The following is a 6,583-nucleotide window of genomic DNA, read 5'->3' as shown; positions in this document are numbered from 1 at the left end:
AAATGATTTGAACAGGTGAGTTAAATAAAAATTCAGCTCGTACAGCTGTCATGAAGATTAGCTATAGTGGCCAAATCTGTTCTTGTACCAGGCTGTAAACATTTTCATTTCTGCTCTGAAGTTTGACATTTTAACATGAGGCTCTATGGGGACTGACTCACTTTTTGGAGAAGGCTCAAGTGGTCACTCCAGGAACTGCAGTGTTTGGCAACGCTTCAATGGCTTCATTTTTTGAAGCCCTGTAGGTTGCAACTGCATCTTATAAATGCAAATTCTTAAGTCAACAAAGGAACCTCAATCTGACTTTCTGCAGACTTCCAGAGAGTTCTTACCAAAGATTCAAGGATTCAATTATTAGTCTTAGTATATGGACACAACATTGTCGGTTTTCGCCTATAGATGTGAAACAATGACCTCATGCAATTTCAGTCAAATGAAAAGGCCATCATGATACAACATCATGATACAGACAATGTGAGCTTTCTATCATCAGTTTCTGGATCTTTGGAGTCTTGTGGTGTCCATGACCTGACGACCTGACAGTGAACACATCACAGTATGTATGACTGAAGTCAGCGAGGGCGGGTTTCATCTAGAGACACACACAAGGACGTCTACTGCATAAAAAACAACCGCAATTAAATGCAACAACGATTCTGGGTTACTGATGCTCGATTAACCGTGCAGTCTTTCTAACGTCTTCTTGGATTTCTGCCAAATTATCCAAACACTGAGCTCTCGAGTCGGATCACAATGAATGACGGGGCTTTGGGACACATAATAAACACACTGCATGGATTAATAATGTCCATCATCCATTTCAGACAGGAGTCGTGCTGAAAATCCGTTCCAGGGCTGTGAATTAATTCCCACAGTGGAAGGTATCCACCGCAGGAACATAATGACGCCTGAGGGAGAAGTCGTATACAAATCCATCGTAATGGTGCTTTAACTGCACAGATTAACTCCTCAGAGCTTTACTTTTAATGGCAGCTCGTGGTGTTAAGCTGAAAAAGGCAGCGAGCACACTGTGTTTAAACAATGCATGCAGAGCAGAAACACGTCTTTCCTGCCTGATAATGAGAGCTCAGCAGGAGATGTGTACTTGTTGGTCATAAGGGGATTAAAAGGCTACAGAGACTCCAGCTTGTGTTGTTTTCAGACAGCAGATGTAACTGACACATCGTACACACAAGATAAAGATTTCTGAAATTGTCGCTGAACTGGTTTGTGATGTCAGGCGTCCTTTAGAGATTCTTAGTCCTAGTCCACATGTGGGCAGGAGCGTGCCTAGGTTCCCACAGCCCTATGTTCCCACACTTGTAAGATTTTTTTTCCAAAATTAGGCCCTATGTTCCCACATTTCCTTTTTCATAAATTTGTATCAGTTAGGGTAACTTAGCCTAACCCTAACCCTACCCTAATTTTGAGAAAATTCTTAGAAATGTGGGACCATTGGGCTGTGGGAACATAGGGCTGACCCCATGTGGGGAAGTTATTTTTGAAAACGTTTTTTCTGTGCGTTTTGACCTTTTGTACGCAAACAGCGTTTTAGGTCACTGAAAACGCCCCTTTTGAAAGCTCCTTCCAAGGCAAAGATGTTCTAACCCCATCCAACGCTTTTACTCATCATAGCATAGTTTATATACATGACTGTTGGACAGAACATTTACCGGCCCTGTGGCAGATAGCCCTCTGAGATTTACTCTGCAAATGAAAAATCTACCTGCATTTGGTGCTTGGCGGGTGTTCATTTCTTTGTGGAGGAATAACAAATATGCAGCCATTTAAAGAAGAAGAAGAAGAACCTTCTACCTGTCTTCCTGTGTCATCTGGTTTTCTCCTTGTGGTACCCAGATATTTGTTTTTCCTTCAGTTGTTGGACTTTTAAGAAGTAAGCCTTGTTTTTGTCTTTGCCTGCACGCTGGTCCTCAAACACTTCACTCATGACACTTTTTGACCTCGAAACTTTGAGGCGTTTGCAGACACACCTGGTCAGAGGGGAAGTGAGTTGCTGTGAGGACAACATGCCAACACGATTTATTTTTTAAAAATCATCAAGGCTGTATGTATTGATTCCTGTCAGTCACAGCGGGAGAGTCTCAGGCCAGGTGACCTCGGCACGGTCAAATGACCGAGATAATCCCCGCTTCCTCTGTTGCTCTGCTTCACATTCAGAGTTTAACTTTAGCATCTTAATTCACCTGACTGAGCTTGTTTCATAACAGGAGACTACTGAAAATAACACAAGAGAGAGACCGGCTGGTTTCATAACCGCCTTCTTTACTAGAAGAAAATACTGATTTGGCAAATATGCAAACAAATACGAGATCTGCAATATGTCAAAAATACCCAGATTTACTGATTTGGAAAATAATCCCTACGCTTCAGACCAGTCTCCCTCGTGTACAGTACTGTTTCCCACAATGCAAAGTGCCAGATCAGAGATTGAGATGACGGATAGCAACGGCGATAGTAACAGAGGAAATAATCACAATCAGACCAAACCACACACAGAGACCACCGGGTATCTTTTTGGATTCTCTAAATCGTGAAGATCTAAATGAATCTCTTTTCATCTTTTTTCAGACTGTAAGTTGTTGTTTACTTCCTCATTCCAAGACTGGAAACCAGTTTAGCCGGGCCTGGTGTACTGCAGAGTGTAGAGCTGGAGACTGATGGTAGTTTTTTTGTTTTCTTTAGGGTATTCTTGTTCTCTTAGGTAGTTTTCTAGCGTGGGAGGTACCGAGAAGTTTAGCTGAATGCATGGTTGTCTCGCCACCTTCCACTCTTTTGTTCTTTTTGGCCGGGGTCTCCAGTCCCTTTGGGTTCTTAAGGTGCACTCGCAGGCAATCCGTACCGTAGTTTGACTAGTGTGAGCGCTCGGATCTACACTTCCTCGGCCCTGGCACGCTTGGAAATGGTGTGCTTCAGCACGGTACAGTTCATGCACCACGTGGACAGCCTTCATTCAGGAGAAACCCTGCACTGTCTGAATCTGACTAACATGACTCACAATAAGACACAAAGTCGGTAAAGTAGCTGCCATGTTCTTTGAGTTGTTCTCCGATCTGCGGATGCGGACTCGACCGCACATGTCTTATTTTTTATTTTTTTGAGTCCGCCTGGTGAACAGATTTTTTTTCCTTGCTCTTGTCTTAAAGGAGACGATACAGAGCTTCATTCATCCAGGTGTGAAGTGTGTGTGTGTGTGTGTGTGTGTGTGTGTGTGTGTGTAGACACCTTGAGTAACTCGCCTCCTTCAGGGTGTTTCTGTAAATAAAAGAGTGTGTTGTTAGTCACCCAGCTTTGTTAGATAAGGTTTATATAACATGTATATCTTTAGTCTGCTCAGGTTGTTTTCCTTCTTTTTCGTCTTTTCACACGCTGCTGAAGGCCGCACGTCTCGTCTCAAACAGAAACTACAACAGTTCAGTCATCTTTTTTTTTATCCTGGTTGATGGGAGTGAAAATATTGACTGCTGCATTCTTATGAAAACAGAAGAAAAGGACTTCAAACTGCAGCATTTTGCAGCAGGGGTGGATCCAAGAGGGGGGGGGCATGAAAAATCAAAATAATGAGAAAATAAATACTTCTCGGGTGGTCCTAGTTTCAACAAACGGCGTGGATAATATGAAGACGATGTGTCTCTGTTACAAACTGACTGGATGTGACGGCCTCTCATTGGCTGTAGCTGATATATACAGTATATGACGGTGTGTTACTGTGAAGTAACCCCGATGAAGACCTCAAAGGTTGAAACCTGTCGGGTCTTGTAATGATGAACCCTGTATTCACGTGGTGTCGGACGCTTTGGAAAAACGAGATTCCAAGTTGTGAAAAGCATTCTCAAGTCGGAAAAAGAACTTGGAAACTACATGGGGGGCAAACATTTTTTTTGTAAATGTTAAGATACTTTTGATTATTTCACATGTTGTACCACAAAGCTAGGACTATCCGAGGAGCACCTGAACGCAGCACAAGTCCTGTCTGCTCTTTCCAGGTGCTTGGAGTTGGCGAGTGGGAGGAGCTAGGAGGGTGGTCAGCTGATACCTTACTCAGCTGAAGAGAGCTTTCTGTAAGGCATTAAGGCCTTCCTGATTGAGATCCTCGTTCTTTAATCTCCTCTCTCTCTCTGCAGATTCTACGATGAGGAGGGTGAAGGCCTCTGAAGTGCTGCAGGTGTAGAAGAGGGAGGGGGTTGCACTTGAACACACCGCAAAGACTACAGCTGACGGCCAACCACCACGTACGTTCTGCTCATGTGTGAGAGGAAATACCTCTCCATGCCAGCAGGGGGCGGTAGTCCGTTGTTTATGATACGAGAAGACCATTTTCACCCCGCTGTCGGTCACCACTCGTATTATAGGTCGTCTACTAATGGAGACTAATGTCTGATAAAAAGTTGAAAATGGCGCTGACGTTGTCAGTTCTTGATCTTTTAGTAGAAAAAGAAAAGAAGAGGAGGAGGAGACAAATAAGGAGAAACCTCACTAATGGGTGAAAGCATGGAGACTACAGCGGCGTGCTCGAGGGGCTTTACTGAACCTGTGAGGAGAGCTGGAGAGAAATGAAACCTCCCAACAGCCAATCAGAGAGCTCCCTCTCATCAACATGTCGAATTGGTCAAAAAAAGGCCGACAGTGGCCGACGGGTAGCGAGCCGGACACACAGCAAAAACTAGGGCGACGACCGCTCGCCGACAACCTCCTTGGTGTGTCGGGGCCTTTAGACATCACTACATCAAAGCAGCGGGACATAGAGTAGACCGCCAACAAATTAGACAAAGAAGAAGAACGGGACAAAGATCAAATGATTCCTTGTAAGGTCTGCAGCATCTACGCCCTGACAATAGTAAAAAAAAAAAAAGAAAAGCAGCCTTGAAAGAGTGTCTTTAAATCCACTGGAGATTTAAACATGCCGTGTTCTGTGTTTGTCTTTTATTTTCCCTCGTTACACGGACGGGATTCTCTCGTTCCTCATTCTCTCTCAGCTCGTCTCGCTGCAACCTCAGCCTGTTCGGTCCGCTGCACTCGTCACAAACATCACACATTTTCACTCACACAGACATTTCAGACTGATTCTTCATACTCACATTTCACATCAGTTATTTGAGATATTTTTGAAGATTTCAGGTTAAACAAAGCGTCATCTGTGTGTCTCTTTGTTACCAGCCCTGAGCCAGGTGGAGACACCTCCTGTCAGTGATTTTACCCGGTTTCAAAGGTCAAATATACAAAGTTAATAATGTTTGTATCTTGTTCTTCTATTCAAAGAAGTTAGTGCCAGAGTAGTCTCTGCTCTGAGTGAGTACACATAAATAAATGAGTGTTTGGCCTGCAGCAATGTGAGACTGAGATCATCTTCAACACCAAAAGTCCCTGCAGACATCATTAAAACCAGGGGGGGCTGTGCAGCTTTATTTTTGTACTTTAAATAAGTAATGAGACACACTTGACAGTTTAGTCATCAGTGAGATGGCTGGACGTTTCTGTGAAAGATTAAAAAAAGACATCACAGCACGAGTCAACTGAAGAGGAGTCCTGAAAACAGATTTACTCCGTTTATTTATGACTGTGAGCGACGGCTTCATCCATGAAAAATAACTACTGTGTTTTATTAAATCAGACATGACCTTGCTGTGTTTATTTTCCAAACAGCAGACAACTGAACAGTATCTTTACTAATCTTGGAAATCATCTACAAGAGCATTTTTAGTCCATGCCGGTTAAACCCCCCAGAAACACATTCAAAGTAGATTATAATCTGAGTTAAAGATGGAGTCAGCAGATTCTTCCTGAAATAAAATATGGACTTATAGAGCTTTCACATGTGCAGAAAACTCCAGGAGGAGCTGCATGTGTGAACACAAACAGCTGAATGTTTCTCTCAGACTTCACCCGGAGTTTCTTCTCGTATTTATTCTGCAGAAAGTCCGAGTGAGCTGATGTGAGAACACAGCAGGATATTCTCCGGAGAATTCACCTGGAGCCAATAGAGGGGGAGTGACGTTTATATCCTGTGATCGCTGGAGGGCAGATGTGAAATCGGCTTTATCCTAAAGTGAAGCCGATCCATCGTCCCTTCTGGGCCTCCGTACATGTGTGCTGGTGACTGTGTCTGCAGAGACTCTGTCCTCTGACTGGATTTTACTGTTCTGATTTGTTCTGGTTGACTCGGGACGTTTCTGGGCGGGGATCTGTTGTGTTTCCTCCAGCCAATGACAGCGCAGCAGGTGAGTTTAGGAGTGGATACTATTCAGTGATTGGACAAGATTCAAACTGTTGAACATGATGGACATGGACGTAGCAGCAAAGAAGAGAAAATAGAATAGTTAATGAAAAAGATATCTATTTTGGAAAAAGATTGAATAAATACTGTTTGAAATCTTAGACTAAGATCTAAGTTATTTAACTGTTGGATCAACAACATTAAAAGCGCTCACGACACTTTTCAACCTGTTTCAATCGAGCTGTCTGGACTTTCTTTGACCTTTTATTCTGAGCTCATTTCGATTCTTCCAGCAGCTTCAGGAGTCGTTCTGTGGATGCTCCAGACGAACCTGAATGCCCCAGAGAGTCT

Source organism: Labrus mixtus, chromosome 11 (assembly GCF_963584025.1).
Source record: "Labrus mixtus chromosome 11, fLabMix1.1, whole genome shotgun sequence".
Classification (NCBI taxonomy): Eukaryota; Metazoa; Chordata; class Actinopteri; order Labriformes; family Labridae; genus Labrus; species Labrus mixtus.
This window is presented reverse-complemented; position numbering follows the sequence as displayed.